Here is a 19322-nt window from a genome sequence, read left to right on the forward strand (position 1 = left end):
TCAAGGCAGAGGGGACACAGCCGACTGCCTGAGCCAGCATCTCCCCAGAACGTGGGCCCGATGATCCGCACTGCGGGCTGGGGGTGAGTTCACCTCCAGATACTGGGATATCAGAGCAGGAGGATCTCCAGAGCTGTGCTGTGCTCTGCTGTGCTGTGCTGTTCTGTGCCATGCCGTGCTGTGCTGTGCTAAGCTGTGAGGCAATCTGAGGTGCTGTGCTGTTCCCTTTTAATCTGTGCACTGACCATTATTCAAATAATGATGAGCCTGTTATTTGCCTGAAATGTCAGAGGTTTTTTCAGATCGATAATAATTTTTAAGGACTCACAATGGTTCCAAGTGGAAAAAGATTTAATTTCATTTCAATTATTTTTTTTTTGTTTCATATCACAGTAGGAAAATCTTCCTCATATCCAGGCTAGGGAGGGAGTCGCAGACTCTTGCCCAGAGAAGCTGTGGCTGCCCCATCCCTGGCATCTCTGACTCCTCTCTGGCCCATCTATGACCATTCATTGACCCCTATTTGACTCCTCTATGACCCCTCTCTGACTCCCCTATGACTCCTCTATGACACTCTGACACCTCTATGACTGCTCTGTGACGCCTGTGTGGTTCCTCTATGATTTCCGGGGCCGTTTTGGCCTGGTTTTCAGGGTGCTTAGGGTGTTTTGGGTTCTTTTAGGGGTGTTTAGGGGTGTTTTCTTGTGTTTTGAGGGTGCTTGGGGTTGTTTCAGGGTGCTTTGGGGGTGTTAAACTGTTGTGGAGGGGATTTGGGCTGGTTTTGGTGTGTTTTGAGCTGTTTCAGGGTGGTTTTGGAGTGGTTTGGGGTGTTTGAGACTGCTTTGTGGGTGTTTTGGGGTGTTTTGGGACGTTTTGCGGATATTTTGGGCCGTTTTGCGGATATTTTGGGCTGGTTTGGGGGTGTTTTGGGCTGGTTTTGGGGATATTTTGGGCTGGTTTGGGTGTATTTTGGGCTGGTTTGGGTGTATTTTGGCTGTTTTGGGCTGGATTTGGGGTATTTTGGCTGTTTAGGGCTGGTTTGGGGGTATTTTAGGCTGGTTTGGTCTGGTTTTGGGGTGCTGATGTGCCACCCCCCCAGTGCAAAGGGCCGTGTCCCTGTTCTCCCTCATGGAGCCGGTGCTGAGCCCCGACCCCCCCCTACCCCTGGAGAGGCCACGGGGGGGCGCCCCCCCCATCAGGTCCAGGGACCCCCCTATATGGAGACCCCCCCCATGTCCCCCTTGTATGTGGGGCTGGGACCCCCCTCCAATATGGGGACACCCCAGTGGCCCCCCCCCCGTTCCCCTTTGCCTTCCCCAAACCCCCCCCCAGCCTTGGACCTACCCCAGAAGGTGTCGCAGCTCGAGGCCAGGCTAAAGCAGCTCCACAGCGACCTCCAGAAGGTTCCATTTTGGGGGGGTTGGGGTGATTTGGGGCTGTTTTGGGTTCTCACTGGGTGGCACCCATAGGAGAAGCAGGACAAGGTGCTTTGGACTGGTTTGGGAGTGGTTTTGGGTGTTTTAGGGTGGTTTTCACCTGTTTTATGCCTATTTTGGGGCTCTGACCCGGTGTCCCATAGGAGAAGCAGGACAAGGTGATTTTGGGGTTGTTTTAGGGTGGTTTGGTCTTGGTTTTGTATGCTTTGGGGTTGGTTTTGTCCTGTTTTGGGGCTGTTTTGAGGCTCTGAGCCTGTGTCCTACAGGAGAAGCAAGACAAGGTGGTTTTGGTGTGGTTTGGGGGGGTGGTTTGGGAGTGGTTTTGTGTGTTTTGGGTTGGTTTTGTCCTGTTCTGGGGTTGTTTTAGGGGTTTTGGAGTGTTTTTGTCCTGTTTTGAAGCTGTTCTGGGGCTCCGACAGTGTATCCCATAGAAGAATATGGACAAGGTAGTTTTGGGCTGTTTTGGGGCTGTTTTGGGGATCTGTCCCTGTATCCCCCAGGAGAAAGGACAAGGTGATTTTGGGGTGGTTTGGGGGGGGGGGGGGGGTTGAATAGTTTTTGGTTGTTTTTATCCTTTTTTGAGCCTGTTTTGGGGTTCTGAACTTGTGTCCCACAGGAGAAACAGGACAAGGTGGTTTTGGGGTGGTTTTGTCCAGTTTTGGGGCTCTGACCTGTTTCCCATAGGAGAAGCAGGACAAGGTGGTTTTGGGGTGGTTTTGGCCTGTTTTTGTCCTGTTTTGGGGCTCTGACCCTGTATCTCCTAGAAGAAGCAGGACAAGGTGGTTTTGGGGTGTTTTGGGGCTCTTTTGGGGGTTTATAACCGTTTTTATCCTGTCTTGGGGCTGTTTGGAAGCTCTGACCCTGTATCCCATAGGAGAAGCAGGACAAGGTGGTTTTGGGCTGGGTTTATGGGTGTTTTGGGTTGGTTTTGGCCTGTTTTGTGTCTGTTTTGGGGCTCTGACCCTGTATCCCATTGGAGAAGGAGGACAAGGTGGTTCGGGGTTGTTTGGGGGTTTGCTTTGGGTGTTTTGGCCTTGTTTTTGCCTCTTTTTGGCCTGTTTTGGGGCTATTTTGGGTCTGTTTTGGGGCTCTGACCCTGTGTACCTTAGGAGAAGGAGCACCAGGTGGTTTCAGGGTGGTTTGGCATGGTTTGGGGTTTGCTTTTGGTGTTTTGGTCTGTTTTTTGCCTGGTTTTGGTCTGTTTTGGGGCTATTTTGGGCCTCTTACCCTGTATCCCATAGGAGAAGCAGGACAAGGTGGTTTTTGGGTGTTTTGGGTTGTTTTTGTCCTGTTTTAGGGCTGCTTTGGGGCTCTGACTCCGTGTCCCAGAGGAGAAGCAGGACAAGGTTGCCTTGGCGTGGTTTTTGGGGTGTTTTGGGTCTGTTTTGGGGCTCTGAGCCTGTATCCCACAGGAGAAGCAGTTCCAGGTGGTTTTGGGTTGGTTTTTTCCTGTTTTGGGACTCTGACCTGTGTCCCATAGGAGAAGCAGGACAAGGTGATTTTGGGGTGGTTTTGGCCTGTTTTGGGGGTTGTTTTGGGTGTTTTGGCCTGCTTTGGTCTTGGTTTTGCCCTGTTTTGGGGCTCTGACCCTGTATCCCATAGGAGAAGCAGGACAAGGGTTTTTTGGGGTGGTTGTGGGTTGTTTTGGGGCTGTTTTTGATGTTTTGGGTTGGTTTTGGGTTGGTTTTGGCTTGGTTTGGGGCTGTTTTGGGGTCTGACCCTGTATCCCAGAGGAGAAGCCTCCCAAGTTGGTTTGGGGGTGTTTTGTGGCTGATTTTGCTGTTTTTCTCCTGTTTTGGGTCTGTTTTGAGGCTCTGAGCCTGTATCCCATAGGAGAAGCAGGACAAGGTGGTTTTGGGGTTGGCTTGGGCTGGTTTAGTGGTGTTTTGGGGTGTTTTGGTGTGTTTTTTTCCTCTTTTTAGCCTGTTTTGTGTCTGTTTTGGGGCTCTGAGCCTGTATCCCATAGGAGAAGCAGGACAAGGTTTTTTTGGGATGGTTTTGGGTTGTTTTGGGGCTGTTTTTGATGTTTTGGGTTGGTTTTGGCTTGGTTTGGGGCTGTTTTGGGGTCTGACCCTGTATCCCAGAGGAGAAGCCTCCCAAGTTGGTTTGGGGGTGTTTTGTGGCTGATTTTGCTGTTTTTGTCCTGTTTTGAGGCTCTGACCCTGTATCCCATAGGAGAAGCAGGACAAGGTGGTTTTGGGGTTGGCTTGGGCTGGTTTAGGGGTGTTTTGGTGTGTTTTGGTGTGTTTTTTTCCTCTTTTTGGCCTGTTTTGTGTCTGTTTTGGGGCTCTGAGCCTGTATCCCACAGGAGAAGCAGGACAAGGTGGTTTTTTTGTGGGTTTAGAGTGGTTTGGGGTTGTTTTGGGGGTGGTTTTGAATAGTTTTTGGTTGTTTTAATCCTCTTTTGAGCCTGTTTTGGGGTTCTGAACTTGTGTCCCATAGGAGAAGCAGGACAATGTGGTTTTGGGGTGGTTTTGGGTTGTTTTGGGGTCTGTTTTGGATGTTTTGGGTTGGTTTTGGCCTGGTTTGGGGCTGTTTTGGGGTCTGACCCTGTATCCCAGAGGAGAAGCCTCCCATGTTGGTTTTGGGGTGTTTTGTGGCTGATTTTGCTGTTTTTCTCCTGTTTTGGGTCTGTTTTGAGGCTCTGACCCTGTATCCCATAGGAGAAGCAGGACAAGGTGGTTTTGGGGTTGGCTTGGGCTGGTTTAGGGGTGTTTTGGTGTGTTTTTTTCCTCTTTTTGGCCTGTTTTGTGTCTGTTTTGGGGCTCTGAGCCTGTATCCCATAGGAGAAGCACGACAAGGGTTTTTTGGGGTGGTTTTGGGTTGTTTTGGGGCTGTTTTGGATGTTTTGGGTCGGTTTTGGCTTGGTTTGGGGCTGTTTTGGGTGTTTTGGTGTGTTTTTTTCCTCTTTTTGGCCTGTTTTGTGTCTGTTGTGGTGCTCTGACCCTGTATCCCATAGGAGAAGCAGGACAAGGTGGTTTTTTTGTGGGTTTAGAGTGGTTTCGGGTTGTTTTGGGGGTGGTTTTGAATAGTTTTTGGTTGTTTTTATCCTCTTTTGAGCCTGTTTTGGGGTTCTGAACTTGTGTCCCACAGGAGAAACAGGACAAGGTGGTTTTGGGGTGGTTTTGTCCAGTTTTGGGGCTCTGACCTGTGTCCCATAGGAGAAGCAGGACAAGGTGATTTTGGGGTGGTTTTGGCCTGTTTTGGGGGTTGTTTTGGGTGTTTTGGCCTGCTTTTGGCTTGGTTTTGCCCTGTTTTGAGGCTCTGACCCTGTATCCCATAGGAGTAACAGGACAAGGTGGTTTTCGGGTGTTTTGGGTTGGTTTTGTCCTGTTTTGGGTTCTGACCCTGTATCCCATAGGAGAAGCAGGACAAGGGTTTTTTGGCGTGGTTTTGGCTTGTTTTGTGGCTATTTTGGATGTTTTGGGTTGGTTTTGTCCTGTTTTGGGTCTGTTTTGGGGCTCTGACCCTGTATCCCATAGGAGAAGGAGGACAGGGTGGTTTTGGGTTGATTTTGTCCAGTTTTCGGGCTCTGACATGTGTCCCGTAGGAATAGCAGGGGAAGGTGATTTTGGGGTGGTTTTGGCCCATTTTGGGGGTTGTTTGGCCTGCTTTTCTCCTGTTTTTGTTTTGTTTTGGGGCTCTGACCCTGTATCGCATAGCAGAAGCAGGACAAGGTGGTTTTGGTCTGTTTTTGGTGGTGGTTTTGGGTTTTTATCCTGTTTTGAGGCTGTTTTGGGGCTCTGACCCTGTATCCCATAGGAGAAGCAGGACAAGGTGGCTTTGGGGTGTTTTTGGAGTGTTTTGGGGCTGTTTTGGGTCTCTGACCCTGTATCAAAGAGAAGAAGTAGAACAAGGTTGTTTTGGGGTAATTTTTACCTGGTTTTGGGGTGTTTCCGGGCTGTTTTGGGGTTATGACCCTGTATCTTATAGGAGAAGCAGGACAAGGGCGTTTTGGGGTGTTTGGGGCATTTTTTGTGGCTGGTTTTGGGTGTTTTGTTTTTTGTCCTGTTTTAGGACTCTGACCCTGTATCCCACAATATAAGCAGGACAAGGTGGTTTTGGGGTGGTTTTGCGTTGTTTGGTCGTGGTTTTGGATGTTTTGGCATGCTTATGTCCTGTTTTGGGTCTGGTTTTGGGCTCTGATGCTGTATCCCATAGGAGAAGCAAGACAAGGTGGTTTTCGGGTGGTGCTGGTTTTCTTGGGGGGTGGTTTTGTCCTGTTTTTGTCCTGTTTTGGGGCTATTTTGGGGCTGTGATGCTGTATCCCTAGGAGAAGCAATACCGGGTCGTTCTGGTGTGGTTTTGGGGTGTTTTTGTCCTGTTTTGGCACTGTTTTGGGGCTGGTTTTGATCTCTGACCTGTGTCCATAGGAGAAGCAGGACAAGGTGGTTTTCGGGGTGGTTTTGGCCTGTTTTGGGTGTTCTTTTGGTTGTTTTGGCTTGGTTTTGGCCTGTTTTTTTCTTGTTTTGGGTCTTTTTCGGGGCTCTGACCCTGTATCTCATAGGAGAAGCAGGACAAAATTGTTTTGGCATGTTTTTGGGGTGTTTTGGGTGTGTTTTGGGGTGGTTTTGTCCTGTTTAGGGGGTGGTTTGGGGCTCTGACCTTGCATCCCACAGGAGAAGCAGGACAAGGTGGTTTGGGGGTGTTTTTGGCCTGTTTTTGTTCTGTTTTGGGTCTCTGACCCTGTATCCCAAAAGAGAAGCCAGACAAGATGGTTTGGGCCAGTTTTTGGGCTGTTTTTTGGTCTGTTTTTTCATGTTTTTTGTCTCTGACCCTGTATCCCCTAGGAGAAGCAGGACAGGGTGGTTTTGGGGTCGTTTGGTTGTGCTTTGTGGGTTGTTTGGGGGTGGTTTTGTCCTATTTTTGGTCTGTTTTGGGGCTGGTTTTGGTCTCTGACCTGGGTCCCATAGAAGGAGGACAAGGTGATTTTTGGGGTGGTTTTGGCCTGTTTTGGGGGTTGTTTTGGTGGTTGTGGCCTGGTTTTAGCCTGTTTTTGTCTTGTTTTGGGGCTCTGACCCCAAATGCCATAGGAGAAGCTGGAGAAGTTGTTTTTTGGGTGGTTTTGTTTTTTTTCATGGCTGTTTTGGGTTGGTTTTTTGTTGTTTTTTGCCTGTTTTGGGGCTCCTACCCTGTATCCCGTAGAAGAAGTAGGCCAAGGTGGTTTTTGCCTCTTTTTGGGGGTGTTTTGGGGCTGTTTTGTGTCTGGTTTGGGTCTCTGACCCTGTATCCCACAGGAGAAGCAGGACAAGGTGGTTTTGGGGTGGTTTGGTTGTGCTTTGTGAGTGTTTTGGGGTGTTTTTGCCCTGTTTTTGTCCTGTTTTGAGGCTGGTTTGGGGCTCTGACCCTGTGTCCCTTAGGAGAAGCAGGGCAAGGTGGTTTTGGGGTGGTTTGGGGGTGTTTTGGGAGTGTTTTTGGGTGTTTTGGGGTGTTTTTGTCCTGTTCTGGCTCTCTTTTGGGGCTCCTACCATGTATCCCACAGGAGAAGCAGGACAAGGTGGTTTTTGGGGTGGTTTTTGGGGTGTTTTGCATTGTTTTTGTCCTGTTTTGGGGCTCTGACCCCGTATCCCATAGGAGAAGCAGGGCAAGGTGGTTTTGGTGTGGTTTGGGGTCTTATTGTTCTGTTTTGGGGCTATTTTGGGGCTCTGACTCTCTACTGCATAGGAGAGGCAGGACAAGGTGGTTTTGGGGGTGGATTTGGGGTATTTTTTTGCCTCTTTTGTGGCTAATGTAGGGCTCTGCCCCTGTACCCCAGAGGAGAAGCAGGACAAGGTAATTTTGGGCTGTTTTTTGGGGTGTTTTGGGGCTGTTTTTCTTCTGTTTTGGGGCTCTGACCCTGTATCCCCTAGGAGAAGCAGGATAGGGTGGTTTTGGGGTCGTTCTGGGGTGATTTTGGGGTGTTTTTGTCCTGTTTTTGGGCTGTCTGGGCTCCGCTGTTGGCAGTGGGGACACATGCCATGCCAGACCTTGATGTGAAGGATGGCCTCCCCTGTTACCAGAGAGTCATACAGCAGAAAAAAGGGGCAGGCCCAGCAGCCTGTAGTTGTCATATATTGGAGATATGATCTAGGGCAAATCCCCTGCTCAAGTAGGGTCACCCAAACCATATATAAAACAAAAAGGGGCAGATGTGGAGGCAGTGTTCTCACAGGAGAATGGATAATTGGTACATAAATTCTGAATAATCCTGAAAGATGCAGCAAGGCCATGAGAGGCCTGAGGAAGCCTGAACAAGCAAGAGAAGAGGCTGGAATTCACTGAGGTAATGACAACTCTGCACTGTTGGCAAGTTTTCGAGGTCAAGTTCTCACACCTGTGCTTAACCAATTATATGTTAGTTACAAAGGGTCTTTGAGACATGTATCCAATCATAATATGCCAAATCAAGACATGTATCCAATCATAATATGCCAAATCACTGTAAGTGCATGTAAGAAACAGTATTTAAGGGGTTAAGGCTTTGTAATAAATGGCTTTTGTCTGATCATATTGATCTCTGACTGAGTCCATATATTTTCTGCGGCAGTGGGGTTGATTGAAGGGAGGGGTTGTTTGAAGGATGGGGTTGGCTGAAGGATGGGGTTGATTGAAAAACGGGGTTGACTGAAAGATGGGGTTGATTGAAGATTGGGGTTGATTGAAGAATAGGGTTGCTTGAAGGATGGGGTTGATTGAAGGGTGGGGTTGACTGAAGGGTGAGTTTGATTGAAGATTTGGATCGATTTAAGAATTAGATTGATTAGAAGTTGGGGTAGATTGAAGAATGAGATTAATGGAAGGATAGGATTGATTGAAAGATGGGGTTGATTGAAGCGTAGGTTTGATTGAAGAATTGGATCGATTTAAGAATTTGATTGAAAGTTGGGTTGATTGAAGTTTGAGTTTGATTGAAGTTTGTAGTTGATTGAAGGATGGGGTTGATTGAAGGATGGGGTTGATTGAAGGATGGGGTTTATTGAAGAATGGGGTTCACTGATGAATGGGTTTGACTGAAGGGTTTGTTTGACTGAAGAATGGGGTTGATTGAAGGATGTTGTTGATTGAAGGATGGGGCTGATTGAAGGATGGTGTTGATTGAAGTATGGGGATGACTGAAGAATGTAATTGAGTGAATGATGGTGTTGATTGAAGGATATAAGGAAGCTCAGCTTTGGGCCAAGGCAGGGGAGCAGGCCTGCTGTCCTGTCGCTGGTCACTCCACTAAGGTGGTCGTGTGTTCTCAGAAGCCCCAACAGAAGGTGGGGATGCTCAAAGGCTGGTAGTTGCGAAGCAGAGGAGGAGAGGTGGGCAGGCTGCCTTACCTTGCCTGGGCGGCAGGCTGCTGGCCCTGGCTTCCCTGATTTGTCTCCTCCAAGGCTGCTTTTGGTTCCATCCTGTACATGGTAGGTCCTTTTCCGTAGACGTCCAGTTCCACCCTGGGGAAAGCAGCAGGACCTGGTGTCTGTAAGAGAGGCAGGGAGGTTGCTGGGTACACAAGTGTTCTGCTGACAGGCAGGGTACTCAACAAAACGATCACACACTCGCTGTACAACATGCACAGTGGATTAAACAAGCACACTAAAGCAAACAAGCACAGTAAAACGAACTGGGTAGATATTTCTATACAGTAAGTAAGTACAATAAAACAAATTGTGTACATGTATATAAGTAAAGTACAGATGACAATGAGCAGTGCATCGAATCAATACTGCGTAGAGAGACCAGAGACTTAGAAGAAAGACATCAGCAGTCAGAACCCAACCATCCTCCAGGCCCACACTTCAGCTGGGAAGCCCCATTGCAGCCATTGCTGGGAGACTCAGGTAATCAGGAAAGTTCCTACGAGCTCCATCCACACATAGGTGAGGCCTCTGAGTCAGCTACAAGAGGCTCCTGCTTTTGTACCCTTAGAAACACAAGGGGCTTTATGCCAGCTCTGCCACTGTTTACTCGTGGGCCCGTGCAGTTCCTCATCATCTCAGTGTTGGTCACACTGACAGCATTGGCCAGGTGGCCCAGCGTGCCCAAGCAGGAAGCTCATAGAACAGCTGCACCCTCGTGGTTTCCTGCCTCTTTCCGACAAACAGTCACCATGAACATACACACATGGACTCTGCCAAATACACTGTGAAAAACCCACACTGGGTTGTCTCTCAGTCAGGAGAGGGAATCAACTCTCAGCGAGGTTCCCATCCGTTACACAGTCACAGCCAAATCCAAGCACAGGAGCGGTATGCACATAGAGATGGAGACGAAAATGGAGATAAGAAAAATAATGTAAAAGAATATTTTCTTTTCACAAAATAATGAAAAACAACCAAAATTGTCTTCCTGATACAGACACTCAAGTTTTCTACTGCAATTGAAAATAACCTGAACAAAACAAAACTCTTTTGGAGCCAAGACTACCCATTTTCTAAGAGCCTTCTCAGCTTTCACAGTGGCACACACAGTCCTGACTTCCACAGGAGGAACTCAAAGGTACGCTTCTGTTGAGCTGGACATTTGTGATGGAGGTTCTGTGGGAGTATGGGCCCTGAATACCCCATGAGGGAGGGCATCTCTGCTTTTATAACAGGGACACAGGGCTGTGACTTCAGTTTTCCAGAGAAAAAGAATGTTGTGCTTTGATTTGATTAACCCTGCTGTGATTGATGCAAGAAGCCTCAGTGCCTGTATTTCAGGCAGCTTGCTTGCACAAGTCACACAGTGTTTATGGTGAAGATTTCACGTGCCACACGCCTGACAAATTACTTTGCCCTTTTAAGTAGAGAAAGAATGCATTCCACATGGTATCTGCAAACTATGAACAGCACTAATAAGAAGAGGACTTGATCTTACAAAGTGCTGTGCTTATTCAGCCCTGCAGATAGAAGAGATCCTTCAAGCCTGTGCTGTGGCCTTCAGGTTTTAGATAGGCCATAGTGCCTGCCCATCACAAATCCATGGATCTTGGTGACAAGCCATTTTCAACTCACAATCAACTGAGGGAAGCAGGGTAATGAGGACCTATTTAATAAACTTCAAATGCTCAGTAACGCTAAGGCCATAGACAATAGAATCACAGAATACCTCCCTACTGAACACAAGTGTACTTTCCTGTCTTTCACACTGCTACCTCCCATGCCCTTCAAGATGCCTTCCTCAGCTTACATGGTTTACCTTTAATGCTTATTTCTATTCAAGATGGTTTGAATCCTACTAACCCTTAAAGCTTTCACAATGTAATTAGAGAAACCCAAGCTGGATCAAACTGTTTTAATGAAGTCACCTGTTAGAAACATGCATGCCAGGAAGTAAATTGCTCTTTTGTTAGATTTATTCTCAATTCCCTTTATGCAGATATTGGTTTGGGGCTGCACCTGTGGAGCTATTGGTGACTCCCATCCAATGCAAGCGGGTGTAGTCACTGGCAGCAGATGTCTGCATTCAAGACATGGCGCCATCTGAAGAACAAGCCACATCACATCATGTCATTAAGGCTATCAAGAGGTTTTCACTGTTTTCCTGGTTAGAGTCTGCAGCAGCAAAGTCACCAGAAACATTGAAGCTGACAGCCACAGCTGCTGGGACAGATCCTTACAGATCAAAGGCTACTGAAGAAATATGAAGACAACTGGAAAGAGTGACTTTACTGACAACTAAAACTAGGCCAGAATGGCACTAAGTTAGCTTTCAGTAAAATTAAAAAGCTGCTGTAAATTGTAGGTGTTGAAATCCTCCTGATTATGAACCCAGTCTAAGTTTTACCAATTTATCTCAAATGTCATCGAATGACTTTTGTCGACAGTTCTTTGTCTTTCCTGTCCTTATTACATTACCACTCAGGAAGTCAGAGGAATACATTTTCTATGAAAAATATTTTTACTCATGTAGTAGCAAAAAAAACATTGGCCATTTTTCAGAAGATCTAAGGTAACGTGCCCTTTTAATCATGAAATACAATCCCTTCCCAAGCAAAGTATCATGTAAAACCCAGAAGCTGCTAAATACAGCAAAATACAAATAAATAAATTATACACACACGTGTTGGATATGAACAGTAGCCACGAAATCCCTACCTACTTAAAGGAATACCATCACCTCTACCCCCAAAAAGCCAAACACACACACACCAAAGCAAACAAACCAACCCACTGTTCCTTCCATTCCAACCCAAGCTCTTGTCGCTTGCTCAGCTCCTCAGTTATTGTTAACTTTTTGCCCTCTTCACATGCTCTTTGTGGTGGGATTTCTCATTGCAGATCCTCATTTAAAATTATTATCCCAGCTTCTGAATACCATCTTATCCCCCCACACACAGCGCAGACCAAGTGCTTCATTCCTCCTCCTCCCTCCCACACTGACAAGAAAATAAGCCTGAGATCATGCCTGGCTGTGGCTTGTTCCTCAGAATCTCCATCTACAGGCAGACTACTCAAGTCTCTTTGTACCAAAAAACGTTTGTTCTTTCAGTTGTCTGTATCACTTATGGGCTGCTGTCTCTGTCAGCTTTTTTATTCTGTTTGTGCTTTGCAGTTTGCTGAAGGAAGATGTATATTCTGAAAATAAACTTGAATCTGTTAAAGTGGCTAACATGCAGTGATGTTTCTGTTTTGTAAATCCAGTTCAGGCACAGGCTATCTATCTGTTTGGCAGCAGCGGAGGTGCCTTTTTGCTTGAATTTGACTGTTTAAGCTTTGAGAGTTGCTTTTGAAGGTGGAAGAGGGGTCAGGGTAGCATCAGATTCACACATTACTGTCTCTACTGAATCGATAGAAATGACCTCCTTTGAAGATTGAAGAATGTGGCACGAGCATGCATAAAGCCTCTCAGACTTTCAGGAGTGTGATCTTTGTCTTTTGTGCGTGATCTTCTAGTTGGCCATTGATATGTTTTGCTATTCAGGGATGACTACTTTAGATACATTTGCTTAAAGAAAGAAATTAAAAATCAATAACCTCCTTAGTGTCAGTGCACCTCTGCTGAAGACTCTCTGATATTGCTAGAATTACTGTGAGGTTAAGTAGGTAGTTTTGTTTTATTGTGTTTTGGCTGTGTTACCTAGCTCTGGAACCGGGCCAGCCTACACTGATCACTGCCTTTTTCCAATCTGGCTAGGTTTCATCCTTCAGCAGGGAGTATAGATGCTCATTCAGAAAAGCTTATCCAATAGGTGACAGCATAATTCATAAATATTTCCTTCTTTTCGCTAAGAATTGTAATCATGCATTCATGCATTAAAAAGCACTGATGTTCCCTCCCTCAGCTGGGAGACACGCTGCCTTCCTGCAGTGTCATTTCTCAGCTGAGAGACAGAGCTTGATCTAAACAACAAGATTTTGTAGAATCATGGAATCATTTAGGTTGGAAAAGACCCTTAAGATTGAGTCCAACAATTAACCAAACACTGTCAAGTCCAGCACTGTGCCATGTCCAGAAGTGCCAAATCTACATGTCTTTTAAATACTTCCAGGGAAGGGGACACATCAATACCTGTGGGCAGCCTGTTTCTTGTCCCCTCATCAGACAGGACAACCAGGCCAGGACAGGCTGGGATCTCCTTTACCCCTGCTGAAGGAAGGGATTCAGCCTGGTCAGTTGAGGCTTCTCCTCCTAGGATTGTAGCCATGGGGCTGGAAGGGGACTCAGCTCCCTCCCATGACCATTACAAACCCACAGGTCTCACTTCCTCAGAAGGTGAAAATGTACCATTATGTAGATGATGTCTTAATCAGTGGAGATTGCCCAAAGAACTGCAGCAACAGCAGTGTGGCAAGCGCTCCGTGGTGCAGAGGTTGACGTTCCACCAAAGGAATGTCAGAAACCAAGCAGAAACCAGTCAAATCGGAGGGTACTTGGTGGATAGCAGCAGTGCAGTGATTGCTGCAGACACCTTCAGAAAAACAGAACAAGGGCAGATGCCCCAGTCTGGGAAGGAATTACAACAGCTTATGGGTCATCAAGGATGCTGGAGGAAACATGGCCCTGGATTCTCTATCATTTCTTGCCCACTGTACTCACCGTTATGAAAGGGAAAACCATGGGAGTGGAATCCAGAGCATGAGGAAGCAGGAAATACCTAATACAGGAATTAAAACCATACGTGTTCCTGCGGCCTGTACACTCCCACCACTGTCTCATAGTAGAATGGGATTTTGCTGAGCATGGCTTTTCCTGTGATCCGTTCAGACTGGCCCTGATGAACCAGAAAAGAACTTTAATGTTCAAGTCGCCTCTTTCAAAGACACTGAACCGACATATTCTGAGTGGGAAAAGGGACTCCTGTCTTTAGTCCCAGCAGTAAACCAAACTGGGAACACTGATCAAGAACAATGGGTACAAACCATCCATTCAATCCATTCAATTGACTGGACAGTATCCCAAAGGGAGCTGCTCCTCAGGATGGAGCTGCACAAAGCCACTGGCAGAAAATGGCATGCCTACCTACCGGGGGTTGCAGAGGAACTGAAATTACCTGAAGGACAGACTGAAGTTTCCAGACTACTGCAGATGCTTGCAAATGCAGAGCCATCAGAGTTACAACAAACTTTCAAACCCTCACCAAGTTTAGAAGCACATCCCTTTACTGAGGGAACACCAGCAGAAAATACCTGGTTCACTGGTGCCTCAGCAAAAAGGATCACAGAATCATAGAATCAACCAGCTTGGAAAAGACCTTTAAGCTCATCCAGTCTAACCCTTACCCCAGCACTGCCAAGACAGTTCCCCAAAACTCACTGTAGGAGGCACAACATATTGGGAGATCTCACATGTGCCGAAATCAGGGGGTACCTTGGTCCCGGGGCACCCTGAGTCACTCTTGGGTTAGCAACATTCCCTCAGAGTGGAGATGTGGTGAGGGGAAGAGTTTGGGTGTTCAGAGGGGATTTGGGCATTCAGGGGAGGTCCCCAAAGCTCCCTGGGGTGGTGCAGGGATTTGGGGAACCAACAGTGTCCGAAAACAAGGGGTTACATTTGTCCCAGGGTACCCTGACTCTTCAGTGCTCCTGTTGGCCCATGGCAGTAAATGGGGGGGATTTGGGGTTCAGGAGGTTTGACGGGATTTAGAGGTTCATGGGAATGTCCCCTCTGCCTTGACAAACTGCCACCACAATCCACAAGTGGCCCGTGCCCACTGCGCCCAGAGCCTGGGATGCAAAGCAGAGAATTACAAGGGTGTCCCAGTCACACGGGGAACCCCAAATGTGGTTTTACACAGGGTTCTCACGCCCTTCAAACGCTCACGTACCAACATTTGGACCAAGCACTAGCACCCTCACTACCAATGACCAGTCCTGGTCAAACTCTGCCAGGCGCTCACGCTACTTCTGCTGCAGTCCTGCTCTTGTCTATTGATGCAGATGCCCCTGGAGCCAGTCCTGCAAGAGATACTGATGAATGGTGTGCGGGACAGTGGGAGGGTTTCAAAGACATGCTGGAGGGGCTGGGATTCTGACATTATTTCTGCTGGGCTGCAATACCCCTTCTCCTTCACAGACAGCTCTAAGATACCCCAAAGAAAAGTCCTAGTTCCAGGCCTGGGCTGAAGCTTCAAGGACAAATCCACTACCTCATCACATTACAGTGTACATATATATACACACATATATAAATAAAAGACCTATTCATACTTGAAAGACTGGTTGATCTAGTAGCTAGGGGGAAGAGAATTTTCATAACGTGCCTTGTGGGTCCCACTGACCAGGGTCCCAAATGCCAGTGACAGGGTGAGGAGAGGCAGCAAAGATGCCATCCCAGGGGGACCAGTCTCCTGAGACAGGGGAGGAAAAACCAACCCAAGTGAAACAGCCTGAAGCAAGCACTGATGTTCCCTGCCTCAGCTGGCAGACACACTGCCTTCCTGCAGTGTCATTTCTCTGATGAGAGACAGAGTTAAGGCTAAAAATCAACTTTTCTCAGCATCACAGAATCATTTCATTTGAAAAGATGCTTGAGAACATCGAGTCCAACCATTAACCTGTCCCAAACAAGTCCACATGCTGACCATGACAACATCCTTGTGGGATACCCTGTCTGGAAGGTCACCAACAGCAACTGGAACCAAGCTGAATTTTACAATCTACCATAATTTCACTCATTTCTCTTCTGTTCTGTTTCTTGTTAAATATTCTGCTCTACATTAGAGCATGGAAATCAGCTGGACAAGCTGCATTATTGCAGAAACCTCCTTGAATAGATCATGGGACTTAAACACATTTAAGAAACTGTTTACAACTGAGTAAACCAACCATTTCCCTCAGTTTATAACTGGAATTCAGCACTACTCTGTTTGGAAGCACAGAGGCAAGAGGTGACCACACCACTTTGTGAGAAGGACGGATTGAGGGAGACCCTTGTTGCTCTTTCTCCAAGAACACAGGGGAGTAGAAAATGAAATATTATCTTTAATAACACAAATACATTCCTATTACCATTTGTCGTGGTTTAAACCCAGTCAGGTAATTCGTTCGCTCACTTCCCCCCCTTTCTTGCCCTCCCCCTGCTCTCGGAGGGACGGAGAGGAGAATCAAAAGAATGCAACTCCCACGGGTTGAGATAAGAACAGTTTAGTAACTAAGGTATAACACAAATCACTACTGCGACCACCAATGATAATAATGATAAAGGAAATAACAAGGGAACAGAATACAACACCTCACCACCCGCTGACCGATAACTCGCCCCCCCAGCCCGACCAAGCTCCGACCGATACCTCCTCCAACCCTGCAGTCTCCCAGCCCTTCCGGCTCACTCCCAGTTACATCCTGGGCATGACGTGCTGTGGTATGGAATACCTCTTTGGTCAGTTTGGGTCAGGTGTCCTGTCTCTGCTTCCTCTCAGCTTCCCCTCCTCCCTGGCAGAGCATGAGGCTCACAAAGTCCTTGGCCAAACCAAAACATCGCTAGCAGCTCTGTTCCCGAGCCGAAAGTCAAAACACTGCACTGCACCAGCTACCAAGGAGGAGAAACATGACTGCTACTGCTGAACCCAGGACACCATTGAAGATCTGGAACAAGATGCTAAAGCCCAACAGGTTTTAACAGGAAGAACAACAATTAACTAAGAATTCCCTCCTGTGCCGTTTCCTTTCCCAGCCCATAGATAGTTTCCTCAATAACTGACAAGTGCACATGACACAGAAGAGATCTGTGTGTCTGCTGCACGTGAAGGTGAACAATTCCTTTTGGTGTTAGAACTGCAGAGTCAGATTTATCTCCAAAGCAACTCAACCATGTACCAAGGAAACAGGCAGGCAATTTTCAGCTGTACCTGCAGTGCCCTGCTAGGAACTGCACAGCTGGGGACTCCAGAAACAGCTGGGACCTCTCCTCCCAAGGAACCCACCAGGGACAGGAAGGAAACACAAGCTCTTCTCTGTGACACCAGGGGTCACTGCTTCAGCTGAGCTCTAATCCCTGTTCAAAATCACACCAACCCACTGTGCATTCAGCACACCAGTAGCTTTTATCAAAACCTGACCTCCCTAGAACACTTCAGTTGTAGAGGCACTAAGTATTTATGTGTATTTATAAGTATTTATGTGTATTTATAAGTATTTATGTGTATTTATAAGTATTACAGGGGTGGAAGGGACCTTAGAGCTCATCCAGCTCCAACCTCTGCCACAGGCAGGGACACCTTCCACTAGAGCAACTTGCTCCAAGCCCCTGTGTCCAACCCAGCCTTGAACACTGCCAGGGATGGGGCAGCCACAGCTTCTCTGGGCACCCTGTGCCAGCGCCTCAGCACCCTCACAGGGAAGAGCTTCTGCCTAAGAGCTCATCTCAGTGTCCTTTCTTTCAGGTTCAAGCCACTCTCCTTGTCCTGCCCCTACAGGCCCTTGTAAAAAGCCCCTCTCCAGGTTTCATGTAGGCCCTGTTTAGGTATGGGCTTAGTAAGGTCTCCTTGGAGCCTTCTCTTCTCCAGGCTGAACACCCCCAGCTCAAAGACAATGACAGATCCCCACTGACACAAAGTCTGTGGGTCAGACAAGGTGGGCAGATACTGAAGTAGCAGGGGATGAAAACTAACATGTCATTGAAGACAGCAACATCACAAGTGGAAAAGAAAAACAGCTGTAAAGCACCAAAGACAGACATGGTCTGTCATGATCTACACTAGGATCCCTTTGCAGAGGACAGCAGGCAGTGTATGGCTGCTGAAGCACATCCAGTCACCAGCTAACTCAGAGCAGCCTTGGGCTCCCTGGGCCCCAGGTGAACCCCATGGGGAACAGTCTGAAGCAAGCACTGATGTTCCCTCCCTCAGATGGCAAACACACTGCCTTCCTGCAGTGTCATTTCTCTGATGAGACAGCTTGGTCTAAACAAGAAGATTTTGTAGAATCATGGAATCATTTAGGTTGGAAAAGACCCTTAAGAACATCGAGTTCACCATTAACAGAGCACTGGCAAGTCAACACATTAACCGTGTCCCTTAGAACGTGTTTTGAATACCTCCAGGGGTGGTGACACAACCACTTCAGCAGGCAGCCTGTTTCTTGTCCCCTCATCAGACAGGACAGGCAGGCCAGGACAGGCTGGGATCTCCTTTACCCCTGCTGAAGGAAGGGATTCAGCCTGGTCAGTTGGGGCATCTCCTCCTGGGATTGTAGCCCTGGGGCTGGAAGGGGACTCGGCTCCCTCTCATGAACACCACAAACCCACACAAGGTCTCACTTCCTCACAAGGTGGAAATGTACCATTACGTAGATGTCTTCATCAGAGGAGATTCCCCACAGAGGCAGGGGAAGCAGCACCAGCAGTGTGGGAAGCACTACATGATGTCAAAGTTCCATCTGAGCGCTGTCAGAAACCAAGCAGAAACCAGCAGATCAACACTCACACCCAACTTGGGGTTTTCCGCAAATTCACACATCCCGGTATGGAGCAGTACAGACCAGTCTGCACCAGTACAGACCAATACAGGCCACTATGGCCCCACATACTGCTGAGCTTTCAATATCCCAGTGCTCCCAGTCCCTGCCACACATCTTCCCGCTTGAGGCTGTGCCCAACTCCCAATCCCTCCCAGTGCTCCCACTCCCTGCTGCAGGTGCTCCCAGTCCCTCTCAGTCCTTCACAGCCCCTCACAGAGCTTCCAGTACCTGCTGCAGGTACTCCTGCTCATCCCCCACCTGACCTACTTGGGGGTGGTCTTTTGGGGGGGACACCCCAAATTAGGCACCCTGCTACTCTGGGGCCACCCTCCCCCCCAGCTCCCTGATGCCAGAGGGGGAGGTGGGGTTGGGGTGCCCCATAAGGTGTGGTTTGGGGGCAACAAAGAACAATTTGGGGCTGGGTGGCTGGGGGGGGGGAGCAGATTTTTGGGGCACTCACAGTTCGGGGCAGGGTTGTTTGGTGAGGGACTTCCAGGATTTTGGGTCCCTGGGTTCATTTGGGGGGGCCTCTAGTGATGGCAGAGTGCATTTCACTTTGGGGGTGCTACAGGCCCCCCATTTGCGGGTCCTGCCTGCTAGTCTTTTGCTTCAGGAAGATTTGGGGTTACCCCAGGATTTTGGGGGCACCACGATTGCTTTGTGTTCAGTAGTGAATTCAGTGGGCCAGAGGGAGTGGACCCTCCAAAAGTGTCACCCCAATAAAGGGGCACCCCAAAACCACACTGCCCCTCGCCAAAGGGCCCTGGAAACGTCCAAAGCAATGTTGGGGTCCCCCCAGTGTATTTGAGGTCTCAGAGCATTTTGGGGAACCCCAGGGCAGGTGCTGGGGGGACCCCACTTTTCAGAGCACCCCTTTCTCAGGAGGCTTCTGGCCGCTGCACTGAGCCGGGGCGGATTTGGAGCTGCAGGGTTTGGGTTTGGGGGATTTGGGGCTCCCTGCTGGGATTTTGGGGTGCAGGGGGTGCCGGGTTCTGGGGTCCCACCTGGCTGCCAGGTGCTTGTGCAGAGCCAAGAGGCTCTGGGG

General features: G+C 48.2%; 1 long non-coding RNA gene across 1 annotated transcript in view; it reads left to right on the forward strand.

The window, feature by feature from the left end:
* The first annotated feature begins 1321 nt into the window (after positions 1-1321).
* LOC133277167 (uncharacterized) overlaps positions 1322-19322 on the forward strand; it is a 119095-nt gene continuing 101094 nt past the window's right edge. The window contains exons 1-2 of the long non-coding RNA XR_009746101.1: positions 1322-1403; positions 6797-6811. This is a non-coding gene — a long non-coding RNA (uncharacterized LOC133277167). The remainder of the gene's footprint in view (positions 1404-6796; positions 6812-19322) is intronic.

The sequence above is a fragment of the Pezoporus flaviventris genome, unplaced genomic scaffold, assembly GCF_033815535.1.
Source record: "Pezoporus flaviventris isolate CSIRO_AGI_PZ_B2104156 unplaced genomic scaffold, CSIRO_AGI_Pfla_v1 ptg000051l, whole genome shotgun sequence".
Taxonomy (NCBI): Eukaryota; Metazoa; Chordata; class Aves; order Psittaciformes; family Psittacidae; genus Pezoporus; species Pezoporus flaviventris.